Raw genomic sequence first — 27,885 nt, forward strand, 5'->3', positions numbered from 1 at the left:
ACTTCTCCCCAAAGCGGTGTCGCACTGCGTCATGCCGTTCGGACTCGGCTACAAAAATTGTGCCACTTATCATTGAGCTTTAAATTTGAGTCGGACAACACTCTGTGATATGTGAGAAGTTTAAACAAATTTCTTAGTGGAATGTTTAGGGGCGTTTTTGCAAGTGTATGGGGAGAATGCGAGATAAAGGATGATGGTGATTGTGGTCACCGGGACAGTGCTTGATCACCGGGACACGGCAAATGGCACTTGAACGAACTGCGGTGAATGGTCGCCGGGACGTTAAAGTAGACGGTTGGAACGAACGTGTGATCAATGGTTTAGTGGACCCGGGGTCTGTAGGATGAAGGTAAAACACTGGCTACCTAGTCACGTAGACGTGAATCACACACTACGTGATAGTGGCACTTGGTCACCGAGACACAGGGTTAAGCGGATGGAAGGAACGGGTGGTCAATTTCTTAGTCACTTCAGTGTCTGAGGGCCAAGGGCAAAACGCAAGCGAGGCTAGTCATCAAGACGTGATTCAATCACCGCGTGATTGTGCATTAGTTATTCGGGTGAAAAAAACGCGGGATTAATGGTTATATGGCTCCGGTGTCAGCCGGACACTGGGTAGATCGTTGGCGAAACTAATCACCAAGACGTAATTCAATCACTGCATAATAGTTGCACTTGATCAACGGGATGTTGAAGTAGACGGTCGCAATGACCACGTGATTAATGACTCAGTGCCTCTGGTGTCATCGGGACACTGGGTGTAACGCTGGCTTCTTAAGTCACCCAGGCGTGGTTCACTCAAGGCGTGATCAAAATACTCGTTCACGGGGACGCAAGAGTAGGCAGCTGAAACGAAGGCGAAGCCAATGGCTCAGTAGCTCCCACGTCTAAGCGACAATGGTAGAACGATATTGAGACGTAATTCATTCCCGGCGTGAGTGTGCCACTAGGCCACCGGGACGCAGGAGTAAGCGGTCAGAACGAACGAGTGATCAATGGCTCAGAGGAACACTGGGGGAATGCTAGCTACAGAAATGACAGAGGCGTGATTCACTCACGGCGTGATCGTGGTACTTGATAGTAGAGATGAGGGAATAGGCGGCTGGAACGGACAGTAGCTTCCGTCTTTGCTTCGGCTAGTCACCGCCTCGTGATTCCCTTACGGCGTGATCGTGGCACTTGTTAAACGGGACGCAGAATGAAGGTGGTTGGAACGAACGCGAAGTCAATGACACTGAGGAACACTGGGGAACGTTAGGTACAGAAGTCACCGTGACAGGATTCACTCACGGCGTGATCGTTGCACTTGATTACTGAGACGCGGGTATAGGCGGTTGGAATGGACGAGTGGTTAATGGTTCAGTGGCTTCTGTCTCTGGACGAGGGAATAGGCGGTTGGAACGAACGCGTGGTCAATGACTCAGAGGCACACTGGTGTAACGCTAGTTACATAAATCATCGTGACGTGATTCACTCACGGCGTGATAGTGGCACTTCCTGAGACGCGGAAATAGACGGCTGGAACGGACGAGTGGTTAATGGTTCAGTGGCTTCTGTCTCTGGTTCGCCTAATCACCGCGTCGTGATTCCCTCACGGCGTGAACGTGGACCTGGTCACCGGGACGCAGAAATAGGTGGTTGAAACGAACTCGCTGTCAATGACTCAGAGAACCACTGTTGAAACAATTGCTAAAGAAATCACCGAGACGTGAATCACTCACGCCGTGATGGTGGCACTTGATAACTAAGATGCGGAAATAGGCGGCTGGAACAGACGCGTGGTTAATGGATAAGTGCTTTCTGTCTCTGGTCGGCTAGTTATCGCCTTGTGATTCCCTCAAGGCATGATAGTGGCAATTGGTAACCGGGACGCAGAAGTAGGTGGTTGGAATGAACGCGTGGTCAATGACTCAGAGAAAAACTGGGGGAACGCTAGCTACAGAAATCACCGAGACTTTATTCACTCACGACGTGGTCATGGCATCATCGTGGCATCAATCGTGGAATAGTTGGCTGGAATGGACGAGTGGTTAATAGCTCAGAGGCGTCTCTCTCTGAGAGACAAGGGACGAACGAGTCCAGGCTAATCACAGAGAAGTGATTTAATCACTACGTGATCGAAGCCCTTGGGGTCACCAGGACGCGAGGCAGTTGGGACGAGCACATGGTCATTGGCTCGTAAGTGGGAGTGATAAGGATAGAACGCTGGCTAGTAATCAAGCGACGAATTATTTACGAGGGTGGTCTTGGCACTTGGACGCGGGAGTAGGATGTTGGAACGAATGCGTGGCCAATGACTCAGGGTCTCCAGCGCATGAGGGACAAGAGTAGAACGCTGGCTAAGCTTTACACAGAGACGGTATTCAATCATGGAATTGGCGGGAGTAGGATGTTGGAACGAAGTTGAGGCCAATGGCTCAGAGGCTCCTGCTCATTAGGGACCTGAATAGAACGCTGGCTAAGCTATTCACCGAGACGTTGTTCGCTCACGGCGTGTCGTGTTGGGAGTAGGATGTTGAAATTAATGCGTGGGCAGTGGCTCTTGCCCAAGAGGGACATAAGTAGAACGCTGGCTAAGCTATTCAACGAGACTTTATTCGCTTATTCCGAGAACGTGGTACTTTTTCACCGTAACGCGGTAGTAGATAGTTGGAACGAACAAAATGTCAATGGCTCTGTGGTTCCCGAGCATGAAGGCCAGGGGCAAAATGCTGGCTAGGCTAATCATCAAGACATGATTTACTCTCGACTTGATCTTAGACTTGGTCACCGAGACTCGAGAGGGGGCGTTTGAAACGAACCTGTGGCCATTTGGCACAGTGGCTCCTGTGTCAAAGACAGAATGCTGACAAGGTTTATCACCGAGGCGTTATTCTCTCACGGCATGAACATGGCACTTAGTCAGCAGTAGGCGGGAGTAGGCTGTTTTGCCCGAAATCGTAGACAATGACGCCGTATTTCCTGTATAAGAGGGCCAAGGGTAGATCGCTAGCAAGACTAGTCGCCAGATTTGATTCGCTTACGGCGTGATCTTGACTTTGAATACTGTTCAGGTAAATAATCCCTTCTAAAACATCCCTTCGCAGGCAGTTTATCCATTAAAAGCATTTTGGCTGTCGTAATGGTTGCTGTTGTTGTTGTAGCAGTGTGTTATACACTGCCGCGCCAGCCCTTGCGGATGAAAAACTCCATCGGGTCAATCCGGCACGTACATCCGGTTGCCATGGGATTGTGTGTGGGTACACACCTCTGCCTGAAAAACCGTACACTTGTTCGGCAGTCTCAGCGATAGATCCCAAGTAGACCACCTATTCTGTCCCCGTCTTCATGTTGGACCCATCAGTGAATACAGAGGTCAAACAGAACACCCGCCTTCAAATGATGCGAATCTTGAAAATCTTAACTCGATTGGATTTCGTTGTCACTTAGGCTAAGAACTTCGTCAGTTTTTCTTTCCCCAACTGCTGTTTGCAGACTGGAACTGTGACCGTAGTGGTCGGAGGCTAAGAGGACCACTTTTCAAGCCAAACTTGATTTCTCAGGGCTTAAAGGGATTCCGCAATACTTTTTCGTCAGTTTTCCCTTCCCATCCACAGTATTCAGAATTGGAACTGTGAGCGTAGATGCCGTCGGCTAACAGGACCATTGTTCAAGCCAAACTTGAAATCTCAGGGGTTAAAGGGATTCCACAATATTTCATGTAGTGGAACCCACCGTGGGGCGGAGGTTAGCATGTCCCCGCTTGTGACGCCGTACTTCTAGGTTCAAATCTCGGTGTGAACATCAAGAAAAATGTTTAGAGATGGTTTCCCCCTTACTAATGCTTGATACTTGGGAGGCCACCGTAGAGCAGAGGTTAGCATGTCCGCCTATGACGCTGAACGCCAGGGTTCAAATCCTGTCGAGAACATCAGAAACAATTTTCAGCGGTGGTTATCCCCTCCTAATGCTTGGGACATTTGTGAGGTACGGTGCCATATGAAAACTTCGCCTCAAAAGAGGTGTCACACTGAGGCAAGCCGTTTGGACTCGGCTACAAAAAGGAGGCCGCTTATCATTGAGCTTAGACTTGAATCGGACTGCACTCATTGAAAAGTTAGCCCTTGTTCTTTATTGCTCTGTTCATGGGCAAAATTTGCAATGCTGGCTATATTTGCCAGGTATCCTGCCATGTTAAAACATCTCTCCCAAGTGGTGTCGCTAGCTATGTCACACGCTGTTCGGACTTATCATAAAAAAGTAGGCCCCTTATCATAGACCATAAACTTTAATCGGACTGCCATCATTGATATGAGAAAAGTATCCCAGGTTCCTTAATAGTAGGATCTCCCAGAACGACCCTTTCCTTTCACTTATTATCGTCCTTAACAAAAAAACTTCTTAGCCCGCAAAACCGAAATGTTAGTAAAAACCCTCCTAGTTTCCTTTCCTTAAGCCATCCATACATTACAGATGTTGGGTAAAGTGCATTTGGTAATGCACCCACGATTCACCATACATCATGCCACACATGTGGTAGGTTTGTTTTTTTGTTGCTGCTGGCCAAAACTCAAACAAAAAGGCCAATCTAATCTTAGAGGAAATTGCAACATAGAGCCAGCATACACACAGGGAGTTGGCCAGGCCAGGCTAACAGAGCCTAAAATTTCATCCATCCCACTGTGAATGAAATCATTTATCAAAAGCTCTTAAACTTTTGACCACAAAGAAACCAAAATCTCGTCGAAGACCCACCACAAAATTATTCATTTCCTTGGTGTGCAGCTGGAGTAAGAGAATGATGCCACTAAAAATGAAATCAAGAAGTCTCTATGGCTTGGAAAAGACCTCAAGAGCAAGGAATTGCATTTCCAGTTAAGATTTGATTACAATAGATTTGTGCAATTAAGTTGGTTAGTTTGGTTGATTTGCATGCCCCCCCCCCCCCCCCCCACAAAGATTGCGACAACGACCAACGAAAGGGAGGTCTTGTGATTTTTAGGTGCCTGTCTGGGCACCGAAAGTGGTGAGACGGGCAATTAAGAAGTTGGGAAAATCAGTTAGGGAAAAACTGAAATGGAACTAAATTGGGCCCAGACAGAGAAGCAGACAGCCAAACAAGGCAGGCAGGCAGACAAAAATTTCGAACTAATTGCATTACCAATCTCCAAGATCTGGTATTTTTGAAATAAGGGTAATAAGGAGTGATTTTTAGGGGAGAAATTTCGATCAAATCTGCTCCATTTTGCTATAGTTGGAAATGAAGTTCAGTTTAAGGGGTGATTTAGGGCGTACCCCCAAAATTGGATATCAAATTCGTTTTCTACTCTCAAATGCCCTTCATTTGAGTCCCATATTGCCATAATGGGTCAATTAATCTATTCGACATATGTTTGAGAGGAAAAGAGCCACCTAGACTTGAACGCAAGTTTTAATGTCATATTTTTAATCTACTCCCAAAATATCTTTCATATGAATACTATTGGGTTGCCCAAAAAGTAATTGCGGATTTTTTAAAAGAAAGTAAATGCATTTTTAATAAAACTTAGAATGAACTTTAAAGCTAAAAGTAACAGCTGATAACTGGCAGAAGAATGAATGCAATTACAGAGTCACAAGCTGTGAAAAAATTTGTCAACGCCGACTATATGAAAAATCCGCAATTACTTTTTGGTCTAACCAATATATAGCCATGGTCGGCTGATATGCCCATTTGGGGGTATTTAGGGGTGAGGCGACCTCCCATTACTGGGACCCAATATTTTATGCCATATTTGTAATCTACTGCCGAATACTTTTCATTTGAGTCCCATACTGATGGGAACGTCGAATGTTTTTGCTTAGAGGAGTTTTTGGGTTTAAGGCTGCCCGCTGGATACTAGGACCCAAAATTGTATACGATTTTCAATTTCCAGTCTCCAATACCTTTCATTGGATTCCCATATTGTGCCCATCAGTCCTCTTTTGGTTTTAGGTGGCGTTTTTGGTGTAAGGGGGAGGGTCAGCCACCATCCGATATAAAACAAGTAAGAAGGCGTTAAGTTCGGCCGGGCCGAACTTTGCATACCCACCACCTCGGGTATATATGTGAACCACATTTCGTCAAAATCCAGTGAAAATGAATACCTTATGCTCCATAGCATCTCTATAGATATCATCCGATTTAGACCAAATGCTTATAAGTACAAGTCATTGTTCAACCGAGAGATCGGTCTTATGGCAGCTATATCCAAATCTGGACCGATCTGAGCCAAATAGAAGACAAATATCGAAGGGCCCAACACAAGTCATTGTCCCAAATTTCGGCGACATCGGACAATAAATGCGCTTTTTATGGGCCCAAAACCTTAAATCGAGAGATCGGTCTATATGGCAGCTATATCCAAATCTGAACCGATCAGGGCCAAATAGAAGAAAGATGTTGAAGGGCGTAAGGCAAATCACTGTCCCAAATTTCAGCAAAATCGGATAATAAATGTGGCTTTTATGGGCCTAAGACCATAAATCGGAGGATCGGTCTATATGGCAGCTTTATCCAAATTTGGACCGATCTGGGCCAAATTGACGAAGGATGTCGAAGGGCTCAACACAACTTACTGTCTCAAATTTCAGCAAGATCGGATAATAAATGTGGCTTTTATGGGACTTAGACCCTAAATCGGATGATCGGTCTATATGGCAGCTATATCCAAATCTGGACCGATCTGAGCCAAATTGACGGAGGATGTCGAAGGGCTCAACGCAACTCACTGTCCCAAATTTCAGCAAAATCGGATAATAAATGTGGCTTTTAGGGGCCTAAAACCATAAATCGGAGGAGCGGTCTATATGGCAGCTATATCCAAATTTGGACCGATCTGCACCAAATTGACGAAGGATGACGAAGGGCTCAACGCAATTCACTGTCCCAAATTTTAGTAAAATCGGATAATAATTGTGGCTTTTATGGGCCTAAGACCATAAATCGGAGGATCGGTCTATATGGCAGCTATATCCAAATCTGAACCGATCTGGGCCAAATTGACGAGGAATGTTGAAGGGCCTAACACAACTCACTGTGCAAAATTTCATTCAAATCGGATATAAAATGTGGCTTTTATGGGCCTAAGACCCTTAATCTGAGGATCGGTCTATATGGCAGCTATATCGAAATTTGGACCGATCTGAGCCAAATTGACGAAGGATGTCGAAGGGCCCAACGCAACTCACTGTCCCAAATTTCAGCAAAATCGGATAATAAATGTGGCTTTTATGGGCCTAAGACCCTAAATCGGCGGATCGGTCTATATGGGGGCTATATCAAGATATAGTCCGATATAGCCCATCTTCGAACTTAACCTGCTTATGGACAAAAAAAGAATCTGTGCAAAATTTCAGCTCAATATCTCTATTTTTAAAGACTGCAGCGTGATTTCAACAGACAGACGGACAGACGGACGGACATGTCTAGATCGTCTTAGATTTTCACGCTGATCAAGAATATATATACTTTATAGGGTCGGAAATGGATATTTCGATGTGTTGCAAACGGAATGACAAAATGAATATACCCCCATCCTTCGGTGGTGGTTATAAAAATTATATAACCTGTGTTTCCGTTTTTTGATTCTACGGAGCAAACAAACAATCCGAGTCCCATATAGTCATGATGAGTCATATGCCCATTTGGGGAGTTTTTGGGGGGTGGAGTGACCCCCTACACTTCGATCTGATTTTGAATGCCTAAATTCGTAATCCACCCCCGTATATCTTTCATTTAAGCCCCATATTGATATGGAAGACCAATTTTTCTGTTTTCAGATATTTTGGGGTTAGGACGACTTCCTGGGTACTTGGACCCAAGTTTTAATACCATATTAGTGTTCTACTCTTTAATACCTTTCATTCGATACCCATATTGTCTTTATCGGTCCACTTGTGATTCGGGTGGTATTTTTGGGGTAACGGGGAGGGTCCGCCCCCTTCCGATTTGAACAAATTATAAAGCATATTTCTACTCCCTGACCATATTCGTAATCTACTCCCGAATACCTTTCATTTGAGTCCCATATTGTGATGAACGTCAAATAAACCTATTTTAAGGGGTTTTGGGGCTGGGGCGGCCCCCCAGGTACTTGGACCCAACTTTTTTGTTATGAAATTCGTACTCTACTCTTGAATACCTTTCATTTGAATCCTATATTGTCGCGAGCGCTCCACTTTTATTTTTGAGTGTGTACTTTTGGGTTAAGGGGGAGGGTCCGCCCCCCCCCCCCCCTCCCGATATCAGAAAATTATATAGCCTAATTTGAAATTTTCACAGATTGTGTTGGTTGGGGGGCGGACCCTCCCTTAGCCTAAAAGTACGACCCCAAAATAAAAGTGAACCGATCGGGACAGTATGGGACTCAAATGAAAGGTATTCAGGAGTAGACTACGAATTTCATATTAAAATTTGGATCCAAGTAACTGGGGGGCCGCCGCGACCCCAAAACCCCTTAAAATTGGTTTATTGGACGATAATCACAATATTGGACCGGAATGAAAGGCATATGGGAGTAGATTACGAAAATGGTCAGGAAAGAGGAAAAGGCTTTTTAGTTTGTTGATGTTGGAAGGGGGCGGACCCTCCCCCGTTACCCCAAAAACACCACTTAAAATCAAAAGTGAACCGATATGGACAATATGGGTATCAAATGAAAGGTATTGGGAAGTAGAATACGAATATGGTTTTATAAAATTGGGATCAAGTATGCGAGCGGTCGTCCAACCCCAAAAACTCCCCCAAAACAAACATGTTGGACGTAAATATCAATGTGGGACTCAAATGAAAGGTATTCGGGACTAGACTATGAATATGACATAAAAAATGAGGTCCTAGTAATTGCTGGTCTCCCCACCCTTAAATGGGAATATAATTCGATCCTTGCTAGATGAGCCTCAAATAAAAGGTATTTGGTAACAAATTACAAATATGACATTAAACTTTATGTCCAAGAATCTAGGTGGTGCTTTACCTCCTAAAGTCGCCTCCAATAGTTTATTGGAGTGAGGCGCCGCCCCACTTAACAGCTGTATACACCAATTATGACAATATGGGGTTATTTTCCAAGGTATAAGATTGTGGACAGCGAATATGATATCTATATTCTGCTGATATATCTAGCGGACCACCTCACCTCAAAACAGTTGATCAATTATGATGACCTAACAGGACACTGCCGACATACTCCCAAAGTTATGACCATTAAACAGGTAGCCATATAGTCAGTTATAGACAACTAACACATGATGATCCATGTTGTAGCTGTGTATGTTCAAAAAATCTCTAACATATGGGAGAAATGTCAAATGTCTCGGGGCGACATGGAACGGAGAACTTTATTTTGGGTATTAAAGTTTTAATCTTTTCCTTATCGATGGCAGCACTAACTTTCAAATAAGCGCCATCTATTCTGTATGTAAATGAAACAACTGAATGGAGACGCCACCGCGAACAGAGAGAGGTCAGAATGGTTAAAATTTATCATGCAGCACTTGTCTGTGTTATGGCAACCTATCGGTCCGTAAAATAATGAAAAGTAATGTACAGGAATTTCGTTGCGGTTGTTTGCTGTATTATTTTTTAAATTTCCCACATTAAGACGAACCTTAACAATAGGTGTTTCAGGTAGTTTAAGTGGTTATCTTTGCCATAGATAAAAATTTATTTAGTAGAATGCGAATATTCAAGTTTGTGTCAAACTGTAAGAGGGGAAGGCTCAACGAATGGATACAGAATCAGAGCTATTGGAGAGTAGGTTACGTTACAGAGGTGACATTTTTCATGCGCCTAGCTTTATCCCTTCGAAAGTTAGGGTGCTTTCGAGAGATGGACGGACCGACATGGCTAAATCGACTTAGAATATCAAGACGATCAATAATATACATATATATTGGGTTGCCCAAAAAGTAATTGCGGATTTTTTAAAAGAAAGTAAATGCATTTTTAATAAAACTTATAATGAACTTTAATTAAATATACTTTTTTACAATTTTATCTAAAGCAAGCTAAAAGTAAAAGCTGATAACTGGCAGAAGAAAGAATGGAATTACAGAGTCACAAGCTGTGAAAAAGTTTGTCAACGCCGACTATATAAAAAATCCGCAATTAATTTTTGGGCAACCCAATACTTTGTTGGGTGTCAGATGAATATTTCGATGCTTTACAACCGGAATGACGAAATTAGTTTATGATGGAGGGTATAAAAAAAAACAAATTTAGTGGTCTAGGCCGTAAGTTTTTGTACTGAAGTCTCAAATGGATAATGATTATTGTCGCAACTATCATTGAAGGAATATCCAGTGCTGAAAATTTTTTCTGATATTTATGCCATGGGTAAGCCGTAGATACTTACCCCTGAGCAAGGGGTTGTTATTGTTGTATATAATAACAAAACACGTTGTGCAAAATTTCATTTCAATCGGATAAGAATTGCGCACTCTAGAGGCTCAAGAAGCCAAGACCCAAGATCGGTTTATATGGCAGCTATATTAGGTTATGAACCGATTTGAACCATACTTGGCACAGTTGTTGGATATCGTAACAAAATACGTCGTGCAAAATTTCATTCCAATCGGATAAAAATTGCGCCCTCTAGAGGCTCAAGAAGTCAAGACCCAAGATCGGTTTATATGGCAGCTATATCAGGTTATGGACCGATTTAAACCATACTAGGCACAGTTGTTAGAAGTGATACTAAAATTCTATGTGCAAAATTTCAGTCAAATCGGATGAGAATTGCGCCCTCTAGAGGCTCAAGAAGTCAAGACCCAAGATCGGTTTATATGGCAGCTATATCAAAACATGGACCGATATGGCCCATTTACAATACCAACCGACCTACACTAATAAGAAGTATTTGTGCAAAATTTCAAGCGGCTAGCTTTACTCCTTCGGAAGTTTGAGTGCTTTCGACAGACAGACGGACGGACAGACGGACGGACATGGCTAGATCGACATAAAATGTCACGACGATCAAGAATATATATAATTTATGGGGTCTCAGACGAATATTTCGAGTAGTTACAAACAGAATGACGAAATTAGTATACCCCCCATCTTATGGTGGAGGGTATAAATAAGGAAATGGTGTAACAAAGGAAATGGTGTAAAAGGAAGCGCAGCGAAGCGGGCCGGGCGCAGCTAGTTTTATATATAAGACCTATGCGCTTCCCTTTAAAGTAAAGATCCTGAAAAGAAAGCTAATTGTTGAACTATTCAATCAACTTCTACAGATAACTTAATGAACATACCTACCCCCATCCCAGGGTGATGGGTATGCAAAAAAGTGATGACAGCCAGGAAATATAATACGAATCAAAAGAAAACGAAACTTTACTTGATTCACACACTCAAACAGAACATTCAACGCCGCACAGATTTTCAAATGTGGGACTGCAATTGAAATTGGAACTGATGCTCATTTATTTGTTAAGGCAGGGGGATGACTTAGACGAATGCAATGAAATCCCACAGAAAAAAAGAGACATTAAGTGTTGTTCAATAGGCCTAACAGAAGCTGTATATGGACGGTAGGTGAAAGAGAAGGCTAGAGTTTCAGAACATCATTTTCGAATAATTCGGGAAACATTTTCAAATATAAACAAAGCATATGGAAAGATTATAATCGTTTGGTCTAGAAAATTACAATCGTAGGTATACGCTTAACTAACCTTTAGCTAATTTCTTAATTCATTCATTTTAATCCCCTCTTAAGAAACTCTCAAGAGTTTCTTTTCGCTTTGATCGACATCTCTATTCATTTTATGTGGGTGAGTCTTCCAGTGCAGCTTACACCGGCAACATTCTTCTTGTTGGTTCCTACACTACTTCTCTTCTGCTGAGTTCATGCCACTGATGATAAAGTTGCAAAGACTACTTACCCGCTGGCCAACAGTTGCTCTGTGCAATTAATACCATTTTAGGAAGGTAGGGGAAAGTGAATGCAATTAATCTTCATTAGGGGCATACAGTTGGTTGATATTTTTATTTCGGATTTCGTCTAGATATGGGGGCAACATCTTTGCTCAATCTTAAAGAGGGCAATTGTTAGCCGCTTGTGCTCCTTTAAATATAGGAGAATCATTTTGTTGCACTTTTGTCTATGGATGGTTTGTCATAGGTTAAAAGTCATTCTGTGTAATCAAATTTGAAGTACATTCAACTATTCGTTGAAGGAAAACCTTATAAAGGGTGATTTTTAAGAGCTACAGGAAAGTTAAAAAGAAAAGAACAAGTAAGAGCGTGCTAAGTTCGGCCGGGCCGAATCTTATATACCCTCCACCATGGATCGCATTTGTCGAGTTCTTTTCCCGGCATCTCTTCTTAGGCAAAAAAGGATATAAGAAAAGAGTTGCTCTGCTATTAAAACGATATCAAGATATGTTCCGGTTCGGACCACAATTAAATTATATGTTGGAGACCTGTGTAAAATTTCAGCCAATTCGTATAAGAATTGCGCCCAATGGGGCTCACGAAGTAAAATAGAGAGAACGATTTATATGGGATCTGTATCGGGCTATAGACCGATTCAGACCATAATAAACACGTTTGTTGATGGTCATGAGAGGATCCATCGTACAAAATTTCAGGCATATCGGATAATAATTGCGACCTCTAGGGGTCAAGAAGTCAAGATCCCAGATCGGTTTATATGGCAGCTATATCAGGTTATGAACCGATTTGAACCTTATTTGACACAGTTGTTGAAAGTAAAAATAAAATACGTCATGCAAAATTTCAGCCAAATCGGATAGGAATTGCGCCCTCTAGAAGCTCAAGAAATCAAATCCCCAGATCTGTTTATATGACAGCTATATCAGGTTATGAACCGATTTGAACCATACTTCGCACAGTTGTTGGAAGTGATATCAAAACACTATGTGCGAAATTTCAGTCAAATCGAACGAGAATTGCGCGCTCTAGAGGCTAAAGAAGTCAAGACCCAAGATCGGTTTATATGGCAGCTATATCAGGTCATAGACCGATTAGGACCATACAACTTACAGTTGTTGGAAGTGATATCAAATACTATTTGCGAAATTTCAGTTAAACCGGACTAGAATTGCGCCCTCTAGGGGCTCAAGAAGTCAAGACCCAAGATCGGTTTATATGGCAGCTATTTCAGGTTATAGACCAATTTAAACCATACTTAGCACAGTTGTTGGATATCGTAACAAAATACTTCATGCAAAAATTTATTCAAATCGGATAAGAATTGCGTCCTCTAGAGGCTCAAGAAATCAAGACCTAAGATCGGTTTATATGGCAGCTATATTAGGTTATGGACCGATTAAAACCATACTACTCACAGTTGTTGGAAGTGATATCAAAACACGTTGTGCAAAATTTCAGTCAAATCGGACAAGAATTGCGCCCTCTAGAGGCTCGAGAAGTCAAGACCCAAGATCGGTTTATATGGAAGCTATAACAAAACACCAACCGATTTGGCTCATTTACAGTCCCAACCGACCTACACAAATAAGAAGTATTTGTGCAAAATTTCAAGCGGCTAGCTCTACTCCTTCAAAAGTTAGCGTGCTTTCGACAGACAGACGGACGAACAGACGGACGGACATGGCTAGTTGGACTTAAAATGTCACGACGACCAAGAATATATAAACTTCGTGGGGTCTTAGACGCATATTTCGAGGTGTTACAATCGGAATGACGAAATTAGTATACCCCCATCCTATGGTGGAGGGTATAAAAACAAGTAAGTGCGTGCTATGTTCGGCCGGTCCGAATTTGAATTTGGGGTTTTAACATAGCTGTCATACAATTTGTATAAACCAAAATCGGTCTATAACCTGATAGAGCTCCCATATAAATAGATCTCACTATTTAACTTCTTGAGCCCTTACAAGTCTCAATTTGTATCTAATTTGGCAAGAAGCGTTCTGTTATCACTTTCAACACCTGCGCCAAGTACGGTCCATAACCTGATATAACACCCGTATAAAACGATCTCCCGATTTGACTACAAGCCTCAGTTTTTGTCCGATTTGCCTGAAGTTTTGCATGTGGTGTTTTGTTATGACTTTCAAGATCTCTGCCAAGTACGGTCCAAATCAGTCTATAACCTGATATGTCTCTTATATATACCGATCTCGCGATTTGACTTCTTGAGTTCCAAGAGCCGCAATTTTTGTCCGATTTGGCCGAACCGATCTCCCGATTCGACTTTTTGAGCTCTTACAAGGTCAGCTACAGGAGAGTGATTCTTGACCAGAGAGTAACTTCGAATAGCGCTCAATCTCTGAGCATTCTATTGTTCTGCAGCGGATGGAGACAATCCGCCCTTTGCCAGGTCGACTGTATGCAAGGATGGGTCCAAATTGGATGGGACCACCGGATTGGGAGCCTTTGTTGAATTCCTTGGAATTAGGGTATCTTATAGGCCTTTTTGACTGGTGCAGCGTTTTTTGGGCGGAGGTCTTCGCGGTCTTAAGTCAGGCAGCCTTGAAGGCTCTGGCGTCGGTAAAAAGAGATGAAAAAAAAGCTACTTAGAACAATGGGAAAGGCTGTGAGCCTTTATAGGTTCCTTGCCATTACAGTGTGGCGGGCAAGGAATCAGTCGACGAGCTGGCCAGTAATGGATCGCTGATTATCACAGATCGTGCTACGGAATCAATCCACCTCCAAGAGAGCTTCTTGGTAGGGCTAACGCTTCTTACAAAGATCGCGCGAGCGAGCCTTGGGTTCAGGATGTGTTGCACCGTAGCAAATGCGCTGTGGCCGAGAGGTCGCTTATCGTGAGAATGAGGATGGTTAAGGCACTTCGGCCGAGTGACGCTTATTTTGAGAGGTGGCAAATGCGTTGTGGCCGAGAGGTTGCTTATCCTGAGGATGAGGATGGTTAAGGCGCTGCGGCCGAATGACGCTTATCCTGGGGCAGAGGAAGTATGACTTTAGATTGCTGATAGGCATCCTGCCTGGTCATTGCAAAGTCAGGTCTTTGGCGTCACACTTGGCGCAGAGAGAGGCAGACATTGGCAGGATGTGCAATGACGAGAAGTAGTTGGAACTGTCGAACATCTTTGGTGTCACTGCGTCACTATCGAGTTGAGAAGACACAGGATAATGGTTGAACACCCCTTTTCGTACACGGATTCCCTTCGGTTACTTAGTTCTCTTGTCATCCTGGAGTTGTTTAAAGGCCTTTATTGGTTGACTATATCATACACTCGCAGGTGAGAATTTCTTCCTACACTAATAAGAAATATTCGTGCAAAATTTCAAGCACCTAGCTTTACTACTTCGAAAGTTAGCGTGCTTTCGACAGACGGACGGCCAGACGGACGGACATACAGACGGACGTACCGATGGACAGACGGACGGACGTACGGACGGACAGACCGACGTACGGATGGACAGACGGACGGACAGACGAACAGACATACGGACGGACGGACAGACGGACGGACGATTAAACAGACGGACATATGGACATGGCTAGAATAACTTAAAGTGTCATGACGATCAAAAATATATATACCTTATGGGGTCTTATGCGCATATTTCACGGTGTTACAAACAGAATGACGAAATTTGTATACCCCCATCCTATGGTGGAGGGTATAAAAACACATATAAATCAGTAAAATGCATGAAATCTTTATTTGATTCGACAGTACGGTCCATATAATTAAATGTTTGAAGATTATTTCATGCAAATGTGGAACATGACAGCGCCTCTAATGGTCCATGCGCTAAGTCCAATTTTGGCATACTCCTTCCAACATTTCGGCCGGTATCTCACGAATAAATGCTTCAATTTTGCCTCCAAGGCGTCAATTGAAGCAGGCTTGCCTGTATGGTCATGAGCTTTAATATAGCTCCACAAAAAATTAGTCTTAAGGCGTTAAATCGTACTATCTAGGCGGCCAATTGACCGGTTCCGAACTCGCCTCTCAATAACTCCATTGTTAGCTGTGTGGCATATGGCACCGTCTTGTTGAAACCACATGGCATGCAAGTCAAGCTCTTGCATTTTGGTTAACAAAAAAAGTTGGATATCATCACACGATAGCGCTCACCATTCACAGTTACGTTACGATTCGCATCACCTCTAAAGAAGTACGGTCCAATGATGCCACCAACCCATAAACCGCGTCAAACTGTGCCTTTTTCTAGATGTATTGGTAGCTCTTGCAATGCTTCTGGCTGATCTTCCCTCCAAAATCGACAATTCCGCTTATTTACGTGCCCATTGAGCCAAAAATGAGTTTCGAAATGAAATGAAAAATGGGTGCTTCAAAGTTTCTTAACAGAGCACGGATTTTGGTAATAAAATTGAATAGTTTGCAACCGTTCTTCGATTCATGGTTAAATTATAGACCAAAGTGAAGATGTTCTACGGAGGCCACCGTAGGCATGTCTGCCTATGACGCTGAAAGCCAGGGTTCGAATCCTGGCAGGAACATCCGAAACATCAGCGGTGGTTATACCCTCCTAATGCTTTTCGTTAACTTTGTAAATTGACTAAAAACTCAAATGTGGGGCATGGGAGGAGATATATGGTAGACATATGTATATACACGAGCTACTGAGCCTACCCCCGCCTCCAGATAACCTAATGCCACATTCATGATGTGATTAAATCACATTTTGATGATTAACATAGCCAACGATTTGTACTTGTCCCTCAGTATTATGAGGCACTGAGCCATACGTTTGTCCCAACAGCCTAATCACCTACTCCCACTAAATCGCATCTTGGTTCTGCCCTTGTCTCTCCAATATAGGAACCACTGAGCCAAACAATAATGCATTGCTTCAAACTGCCTTCATGCGCGTTTCAGTGACCAAGTGTCAAGATGACACCTCAAGTAAATCATGTCTCGGTGATATCCCTAGTCAGCATTCTGCCTTGTCCCTCCAACACCGGAGGCAATATCATCGCGTTCGTCTCAACACTCTTCTTCTCCGTTTCAAAGGCCTAGTTTCACGATCACGCCGTGAGTGAATCACATCTCGATGATAGCCTGTGTCAGCATTCTGATTTGACCCTTCGACACATGAGAAACGCGTTTTGGTGACTACCCTAGCCAGTTTTATGTCGTTGGCTTTCATGCTCGGAAACCACTGAGCCGCTGAGCCATTGACTTTTAGTTCGTTTCAACCGCCTTCTTGCGGGTCCCAGTGACCAGAGACAAGATGAGGCCGTGAGTAAATCACGTATCGGTGATAACCCAAGTCAGAATTCTGTCTTGTCCCTTCGATGCATGAGCCATTAAGCTAAGTGACTCCAAGCTCGTTTCAAATGCTCACTCCCGCATCTCGGGACCAATTCCAAGATCACGTGGTGAGTGAATCATGTCTCGGTGACTACCCTAGCCATTTTTTTTCTTGGCCTTCCTGCACTGGAACTACTGAGCCAATGACCTTTTGTTTGTTCCAACCACCTTCTCGCGAGTCCCAGAGACCAAGTGTCAAGATGATGCCGTGAGTGAACCACGTCCGGGTGGTAACCCTTGTCAGCATTCTGCCTTATCCCTAAAATACAGGAGCCACTAACTACGTGCTTGTCCCAACAACATACTCCCCCGTTTTAGTGACCAAGTGCCACGATCAATCCGTGAGTGAAGCACATCTCAGTGATAGCTCTTGTTAGCATTCTGACTTGTCCCTTCGACCAATGAGGCACTGAGCCAAGTGACCCCACGTTCGTTTTAAATGTCCATTCTGACGTCTCGGTGAGTTTGTGCGACAATAACTCCGTGAGTGAATCATGCCTCGGTGACTACCTTATAAACCTTCGATCTTTCAATCCTAGTTCTGCTTCAAATCACTAACTCCCTCTCTTAGCCGCCTTCCCAACATGAACAAAGTGTTCCCCATTTACCACCTCCCAGAATGACATTCCAAAAGGCTCAGCGATTTAAAAAAAAAGACCAACAAAGCGAGAAAAAAAAAACGATTTAGTTCAATACATTTCCCTTCAATTAACTCACAAAAGGTGTCAAGTTTTATTTGCAATGTTGCCGTGTCACAGTGTTGCGTTGTTCCTGTTCTGGGCCCTGTTGTTGTGTTCTTTGCGCCAATCTGGGCAATAATGTCAGCCAGCAATTGTCATTGACATACAGCATGTTGCAGTTGTTACAGCTGATGTTGTTGCGCTGTATGTCTTGCAATTGTTGCTCAACACTTTTCGAACACAACAAATGGCCAAAGCGGAGACGAATGAAAGGAGCGACAGACAGAGAGACATACACACAACATGGGCTGTTGAGGGTTGCCGGTTTTTGATTATTTTTATCAAATTTTTTAAAAAGAAATTTTTTAATTTTTTTTTTTACCCTCCACCATAGGATGGGGGGTATACTAATTTCGTCATTCTGATTGTAACTACTCGAAATATTCGTCTGAGACCCCATAAAGTATATATATTCTTGATCGTCGTGAAATGTTATGTCGATCTAGCCATGTCCGTCCGTCTGTCCGTCCGTCCGTCCGTCCGTCTGTCTGTCGAAAGCACGCTAACTTCCGAAGGAGTAAAGCTAGCCTCTTGAAATTTTGCACAAATACTTCTTATTAGTGTAGTATCGGTCCATGTTTTGATATAGCTGCCATATAAACCGATCTTGGGTCTTGACTTCTTGAACCTCTAGAGTGCGCAATTCTTATCCGATTGGGATGAAATTTTGCACGACGTGTTTCGTTATGACATCCAACAACTGTGCTAAGTATGGTTCAAATCGGTTTATAACCTGATATAGCTGCCATATAAACCGATCTTGGGTCTTGACTTTTTAAACCTCTAGAGTGCGCAATTCTGAACCGATTGGAATGAAATTTTTCACGACGTGTTTTGTTATTATATCCAACAACTGTGCCAAGTATGGTTCAAATCGATCCATAACCTGATATAGCTGCCATATACACCGATCTGGGGTTTTGACTTCTTGAGCCTCTAGAGTGCGCAATTCTTATCCGATTGGAATGAAATTTTTCACGACGTGTTTTGTTATTATATCCAAAAACTGTGCCAAGTATGGTTCAAATCGGCCCATAACCTGATATAGCTGCCATATACACCGATCTGGGGTTTTGACTTTTTGAGCCTCTAGAGAGCGCAATTCTTATCCAATTTGAATGAATTTTGGCACGTAGTATTTTGTTATGATATCCAACAACTGTGCCAAATATGGTTCAAATCGGTTCATAACCTGATATAGCTGCCATATAAACCGATCTGGGATCTTGACTTCTTGAGCCTCTAGAAGTCGCAATTATTATCCGATTTGCTTGAAATTTTGTAAGACGGATTCTCTCATGACCATTAACATACGTGTTTATTATGGCCTGAATCGGTATATAGCCCGATACAGCTCCCATATAAATCAATCTCTCTATTTTACTTCTTGAGCCCACAAAGGGCGCAATTCTTATTCGAATTGGCTGACATTTTACACAGGTCTACAACATATAATTTAATTGTGGTCCAAACCAGACCATATCTTGATATCGCTCTTATAGCAGAGCAAATCTTTTCTTATATCCTTTTTTGCCTAAGAAGAGATGCCGGGAAAAGAACTCGACAAATGCGATCCATGGTGGAGGGTATATAAGATTCGGCCCGGCCGAACTTAGCATGCTTTTACTTGTTGATTATTTTTATCAAATTTTTTAAAAACAAATTTTTTAATTTTTTTTTGTACCCTACACCATAGGATGGGGGGTATACCAATTTCGTCATTCTGTTTGTAACTACTCGAAATATTCGTCTGAGACCCCATAAAGTATATATATTCTTGATCGTCGCGACATTTTAAGTCGATCTATGTCCGTCCGTCTGTCCGTCCGTCCATCCGTCCGTCCGTCTGTCTGTCGAAAGCACGCTAACTTCCGAAGGAGTAAAGCTAGCCGCTTGGAATTCTACACAAATACTTCTTCTTAGTGAATGTCGGTTTGTAATGTAAATAGGCCATATCAGTCCATGTTTTGATATAGCTGGCATATAAACCGATCTTGGGTCTTGATTTCTTCAGCCTCTAGAGGGCGCAATTCTTATCCGATTGGAATGAAATTTTGAATAAAGTGTTTTGTTATTATACCCAACAACTGTGCCAAGTATGGTGCAAATCAGTCCATAACCTGATATAGCAGTCATATAAACCGATCTAGGGTCTTGAGTTCTTGAGCCTCTAGAGGGCGCAATTTTTATCCGATTGGAATGAAATTTTGCACGACGTGTTTTGTTATAATATCCAACAACTGTGCCAAGTATGGTTCTAATCGGTCCATGATCTGATATAGCTGTCATATAAACCGATCTTGGGTCTTGACTTCTTGAGCCTCTAGAGTGCGAAATTCTTATCCGATTGGGATGAAATTTTGCACGACGTGTTTTGTTATGACATCCAACAACTGTGCCAAGTATGGTTTAAATCGGTCCATAACCTGATATAGCTGCCATATAAACCGATCTTGGGGCTTGACTTCTTGAGCCTCTAGAGTGCGCAATTCTTATCCGATTGGAATGAAATTTTGCACGACGTTTTTTGTTACGATATCCAACAACTGTGGCAAGTATGGTTCAAATCGGTCCATAACCTGATATAGCTGTCATATAAACCGATCTTGGGTCTTGACTTCTAGAGCCTCTAGAGTGCGCCATTCTTATCCGATTGGAATGAAATTTCGCACGACGTGTTTTGTCATGATATCCAACAACTATGCCAAGAATGGGTCAAATCGGTCTATAACCTGATATAGCTGCCATATAAACCGATCTGGGATCAGATCCTTCCCGCATGTCCTACACATGCTATCACTTGCCGCACCAATTTTACATAAGTGAGCTCGTGGTCCTATGTATCCCGTTACGATACCAATGGCTATACTGACCTCCTTCTTGCTTCCTTTCAGTAATAGCCTCGTCTTCTCGCGATATGGGTCCCCCCATAGGATTTTCGCCGTCCTGCCGACCGTTTCGCTGTTCCGCAATCTTGCATGCGCTTTCGTCGACCACTCCCTTAACTCGGTCTGCGTCGACCCGAAGTTCTTCGGGTTAACCAAGTTCATTGAAGACAGTCCTCTGACCTTCACTGCCAAATCGTCTGCCCTTTTATTTCCACTTACTCCGTTATGGCCCGGCACCCAAACGAAGCGGATTTTGCAATTCTGGGAGAAGGCGTAAATCTCCTTCTTACACTGCAAAACTGTTCGTGACCTTACCGTTCTGGTTGTTATTGGCCCTTATGGCAATTTTTCTGTCTGTAAAGAGGTTCACTCTCGACTTCCTTGAGTTAGCACCACACCACTTCACGTATTCCGTGATCGCCCGAATTTCCGCCTGCAGGGTAGTATAATGGTCAGGCAGTCTAAAACAGATCTCAGTCCTTGGGTTCTCAATGTAGACCCCCTGGCCCACTTTGTCCTCTAACTTTGATCCGCCCATGTAACATGATCCTCCAGATGGTAATACTAGGGTTCCGTCAACAAAAGACTGTGCCGATGGCTGCAGTGCTTCGCACTCGACTTCAAGGTTCATCTCAGGTGTACGATCGGAAACCTTTTCCTTTCCTTCCAGGTTTCCTATCGTCGCCTCGATTACACCGCGATGCTTTGAGCTGCTCCCATCCTCAATCCATTCTCTCATCGCCTTAAGTCTTATAGCCGTAGTGGCTGCCTCACACTTAATCTGTATGTCAATGGGTCGGATATTTAGAATAGTCTCCAGTGCCCTAGTGGGCGTGGTCCTCATCGCTCCGTCTATGCCAACAAAACATGTTCTCTGAACCTGTTGTATGGTCCATGTGTAGCACTTTTTCTCCATAGCAGTCCACCAAACTAATGAGTATCGGTATAATCACGCTCCTGTAAAACCAGTGGACTATCCCCGGAATCAGGCCCCATTTCGAGGCCCGTCTACATAGCTTTCTTAGTACGCTACTGAATGTGACACTTACAAATCAGTTTCCTGTCCAAGATCACTCCTAAGTATTTGAACCTTGTCAGATATCTTTGGAGGCCACCGTAGCGCAGAGGTTAGCATGTCCGCCTATGACGTTGAACGCCTGGGTTCGAATCCGGGCAAGACCATCAGAAAAAATTTTCAGCGGTGGCTTTCCCCTCCTAATGCTGGCAACATTTGTGGGGTAATATACCATGTAAAACTTCTCTCCCAAGAGGTGTCGCACTGTGACATGCCGTTCGGACTCGGCTATATAAAAAGGAGGCCCCTTATCATTGAGCTTAAACTTAAATGGGACAACTCACATTGATATTGAGAAATTTTCCCCCTCAATGTTCTTGGGCAAATTTTTATTTGCATTGTAAGGCCTATAGGCAAAGTAAGCTAATCTATGATTAATTATCGCTAACTGGCAAGCCATTCGAACTTGCCGTTACCATTTAGCTGAACACTTAATTCAGAACTTATGACAAGTTTTGTAGTTCCCCCACTTCGAAATTTTTGTAGGAAAATGTGTAAATTTGTCATTAGTTTCCTTAATGGCAACTCTGGCTGCTGCCACCGCAACCATGCTGTAAGTATGGTGTCTATTTTCTCTTAGAGTTGGTTCATTGTATGCTACACCAGTCGGCAGGAGGGAGGGCAGGTCGGGCGATCGTTCGGTCAACACCACTCCACCACCACCAATCAACCTTAATTAAACATTAGAGGCAATAACAAACATTTTGCGAAGAGTAAATTGCCACTCAAGCCACCAATCAACCTCGCAGTGCAAGCGAACGATCGTCCATTGCATCACACGACACCACACCGCACCACACCACACCGTCAACATTGGGTGTATATTAAGGCATGCTGCACATGCTGCTGACTCCTTGCCACCAATTTAATGGCAACAACTGAAACAGCTACAACAACACCAATTGACTGACAATCACTAGAACTGGGTTCGAAGGATCGCCTAGACCACCAGCCATCATTGCCATCGCCACCATGTCAATGATTTCCGTTCCGTTAACAGCTTCCCAGGTTTATGGGCGAGCTAAAAAGAGGCCATGCCATGCAATACTCTCCCTCAATGATCTGTACCCATCGCTTTGGCTATTGTCATTATTGTTGGCCATATTGGCAAATGGTATGCACTTAGTCTTCGCTTCTAATGTCTAATTGTTGACGTAAAGTTCAGTTGAAAGAGTCTCATCAAATTTAATAGACCTCAATTTAGCGGTTGATGATGATAGCACAGAGTTTGATCTTCCACAGGGAGTTTGATCTCCCACAGGGCGTGTGTATGGCGGTACCAGTAATTATTTGAAGCAAAGTTGATAATTCTCTTAATTTTTTAAAATTTTGAAACTTTTAAACTTAAACAGCAACAAGTAAAAAGGCGTTTAGTTCGGCCAGGCCGAACTTTGGATACCCACCACCTCGGGTATATACGTAAACCACCTTCCGTCAAAATCTTTACGCCCCTTATGCCCCATAGCAGCCTTTTATGGGCCTAAGACCCTAAATCGGTCTATATGGCAGCTATATCCAAATCTGGACCGATCTGAGCCAAATCGCCAAAGAATTTTGAAGGGTCTAAAACAACTGACTGTCCAAAATTTCAGCAAAATCGGACAATAAATGCGCCTTTTATGGGCCTAAGACCCTAAATAGGAGGATCGGTCTATATTGCAGCTATATCCAAATCTGCACCGATCTGAACCAAATTGACGAAAGATTTCGAAGAGTCTAACACAACTGACTGTCCAAAATTGCAGCAAAATCGGATAATAAATGCGCCTTTTATGGGCCTAAGACCCTATATCGAAGGATCGGTCTATATGGCAGCTATATCCAAATCTGGACCAATCAGAGCCAAATTGACGAAGGATGTCGAAGGGTCTAAGGCAACTCACTGTCCCAAATTTCAGCAAAATCCGATGATAAATGCGCCTTTTATGGGCCTAAGACCCTAAATCGGAGGATCGGTCTATATGGCAGCTATATCCAAATCTGGAACAATCTGGGCCAAATTACAGGAAGATGACAAAGGGCCTAACACAACTCACTGTCCAAAATTTCGGCGAAATCGGATAATAAATGTGGATTTTATGACCCCAAAACCTTAAACCAAGAGATCGGTCTATATGTCAGCTATATCCAAATCTGGACCGATCTTGGCCAAATTTAAGAAATTTTTCGAAGGGTCTAACACAACTCACTGTCCCAAATTTCGGTGAAATCGGGCAATAAAAGATGTCGAAAAGTCTAACACAACTCCCTGTCCCAAATTTTGGCAAAATCGGACACTAAATGCGCCTTTTATGGGTCCAAGACCTTAAATCGAGAGATCGGTCTATATGGTAGCTGTATCCAAATCTGACCTGATCGGGGCCAAATTGAAGAAGAAAGCCGATTGGACTAACACAAGTCACTCTCCCAAATTTCGGCAAAATCGGATAATAAAAGTGGCTTTTATGGGCCAAAGACCCTAAATCGGAGGATCGGTTTATATGGCAGCTATATCCAAAAATGGGCCGATCCGCGCAAAATTAACGAAGGATATTGAAGGGCCTAACACAACTCACTGTCCCAAATTTCAGCAAAATCGGATAATAAATGTGGCTTTTATGGGCCTAAGACTCTAAATCGGCCGATAGGTCTATATGGCAGCTATATCCAAATCTGGACCGATTTAGGCCAAATTGAAGAAGAATGTTAAAGGGCCTAAGACGACTCACTGTCCAACATTTCAGCAAAATCGGATAATAAAAGAGGCTTTTATGGGCCAAAGACCCAAAATCGGAGGATCGGTGTATATAGGGGCTATATCAAGATATAGTCCGATTAAGACCATCTCCGAACTCAACCTGCATATGAACAAGAAAGAATCTGTGCAAAGTTTCAGCTCAATATTTCTATTGTTAAAGACGGTAGCGTGATTTCAACAGACGGACGGAGGGACAGACAGACGAACGACAGATCGCCTTACGATTTTTAAGACGATCAAGAATATATTGTATATACTTTATAAGTTCGGAAATGGATATTTCGATGTGTTGCAAACGGAATGACAAGATGAATACACCTCCATTCTTCGGTGGTGGATATAAAAATAGGCTACCATGCAGAACACAAAACCCCATGCCATTCATGACTTTCAAACTCAGGTTCTAGTCCTAAACTCAGTTCGAGTCCTGGCTAAAAAAATTTTTTATTATACCCACCACTATGGGATGGGGGAACACTAATCTAGTCATCTCGTTTGTAACACCCGAAATATTGATCTAGGATTCCACAAAGTATATGTATTCTTGATCGTCTCGACATTCAGAGTTTAACTAGCCATGTCCGTCCGGCTATCGAAATTACGATACCGGTCGAATGGTTAAAGCTAGCCGCTTGAAATTTTGCACAGATACTCAAGATTGATATAGGTCGTTAGGAATTGCAAATGGGCTATATCGGTTAAGCTTTAGATATAGCTCCCATATAAACCGATCTCCCGATTTGATTTCTTGAGTCCCTGGAAGTCGCAATTTTCATCCAGTTTGGCAGAAATTTTGAAAATAGTTTTCTCTTAGGACTTGCAATAACTGTGCTAAGTAGGGTCCGAATCGGTCAAGAACCTGATATAGCTTCCATAGAAACCTATCTCCCGATTTGATTTCTTGAGCCCTTACAAGCCGCAACTTTTGTCCGATTTGGTTGAAATTTTGCATGTGGTGTCCATTATCACTTCCAACAACTGTGGTAAGTAAGGTTCAAATCGGTCCATAACCTCCCATATCTCCCATATAAACCGATCTCCCGATTTGACTTCTTGAGCCGGTACAAGCCGAAACTTTGTCCGATTTTGCTGAAATTTTGTATGCGGTGTTCTGTTATGACTGTGCTGTCCAACAACTATGGCAAATACGGTCCAAATCAGTCCATTACCTCATATAGCTCTCATGTAAAACTTTCTCTCGATCATCGTTGTTCAGTTCCTAGAAGCTTTGCTGGTTTGACAGAAGTTTGGTATGTAGAATAAACTTATGCGGCTTAACTAAATTTATTTTGTATACATCTTTAACAGAATCCATGGTGGTGGGTTCCCAAGATTCGGCCCTGCCGAACTTATCACGCTTTTAGTTGTTTTAATTTAATTGATTTATTTCATCATAAAGAAGATGATGTCGGTGGGTTAGAGGATGCGTGCAAGACTACCAAACATGTGATTATGAGTTCAATATTCTGCGGCATCAAAATTATTAAAATTTGTTTTTAAGGGTAATAGTGAGAGTGACGGAGGAAACCCCGAAAGCAGCAGTAAAATGAACGAGACAAAGCAGCGCGAGTCGTACAAAGAAAACAAAAACACCACCACCCGAAGCAAACCACATGCGTTGGTTGGTTAGATGGTTTTTATACCCTCCACCATAAGATGGGGGGTATACTAATTTCGTCATTCTGCTTGTAACTACTCGAAATATTCGTCTGAGACCCCATAAAGTATATATATTCTTGATCGTCGTGAAATTTTATGTCGATTTAGCCATGTCCGTCCGTCTGTCCGTCTGTCTGTCGAAAGCACGCTAACTTCCGAAGGAGTAGAGCTAGCCGCTTGAAATTTCGCACAAATACTTCTTATTAGTGTAGGTCGGTTGATATTGTAAATGGGCCATATCGGTCCACGTTTTGATATAGCTGCCATATAAACCTATCTTGGGTCTTGACTTCTTGAGCCTCTAGAGTGCGCAATTCTTATCCGATTGGGATGAAATTTCGCACGACGTGTTTTGCTATGATATCCAACAACTGTGCCAAGTATAGTTCAAATCGGTCCATAACCTGATATAGCTGCCATATAAACCGATCTTGGGTCTTGACTTCTTGAGCCTCTAGAGTGCGCAATTCTTATCCGATTGGAATGAAATTTCGCACGACGTGTTTTGTTATGATATCCAACAACTGTGCCAAGTAAGGTTCAAATCGGTCTATAACCTGATATAGCTGCCATATAAACCGATCTTGGGTCTTGACTTCTTGAGCCTCTAGAGTGCGCAATTCTTATCCGATTGAAATGAAATTTTGCACGACGTGTTTTGTTATGATACCCAACAACTGTGCCAAGTATGGTTTAAATCGGTCCATAACCTGATATAGCTGCCATATAAACCGATCTTGGGTCTTGACTTCTTGAGCCTCTAGAGGGCACAATCCTTATCCGATTTGAATGAATTTTTGCACGCAGTATTTCGTTATGATATCCAACAACTGTGCCAAGTATGGTTGAAATCGGTCGATAACCTGATATAGCTGTCATATAAACAGATCTGGGGATTTGACTTCTTGAGCTTCTAGAGGGCGCAATTCCTATCCGATTTGGCTGAAATTTTGCATGACGTATTTTATTTTTACTTTCAACAACTGTGTCAAATAAGGTTCAAATCGGTTCATAACCTGATATAGCCGCCATATAAACCGATCTGGGATCTTGACTTCTTGACCCCTATTTATCTATTTTACTTTTTGAGCCCCAATGGGCGCAATTCTTATACGAATTGGCTGAAATTTTACATAGGCCTCCAACATATAATTTAATTGTGGTCCGAACCGGACCATATCTTGATATCGTTTTAAAAGCAGAGCAACTCTTTTCTTATATCCTTTTTTGCCTAAGAAGAGATGCCGGGAAAAGAACTCGACAAATGCGATCCATGGTGGAGGGTATATAAGATTCGGCCCGGCCGAACTTAGCACGCTTTTACTTGTTTTGCCTTGCTTATGGATATATTGTTGTTGTTATATGTTGGCCTTCAAAGGCACTCTTGTACTCATAAATTGTACTTTGGGTCGTTGAGATTCCAAAAAAAAAAAATTGTTGCAGGAAAATTAACAAATTTTGTATTTGTTTTTTTCGACCAAAGTTGTTGTTTTTCAAAATAATTTTTATCTATGTACTTTGTTAGGTCTCAAATCATAATTTCGTTAA

The 27,885-nt window shown here is 42.7% G+C and overlaps 1 protein-coding gene across 3 annotated transcripts in view; it reads left to right on the top strand.

Moving 5' to 3' along the window:
* Positions 1–27,885, top strand: part of LOC106092941 (dendritic arbor reduction protein 1) — a 359,220-nt gene that overhangs the window by 19,852 nt on the left and 311,483 nt on the right. The gene's annotated exons all lie outside the window — the stretch shown is intronic.

The sequence above is a fragment of the Stomoxys calcitrans genome, chromosome 2 (assembly GCF_963082655.1).
Source record: "Stomoxys calcitrans chromosome 2, idStoCalc2.1, whole genome shotgun sequence".
Taxonomy (NCBI): Eukaryota; Metazoa; Arthropoda; class Insecta; order Diptera; family Muscidae; genus Stomoxys; species Stomoxys calcitrans.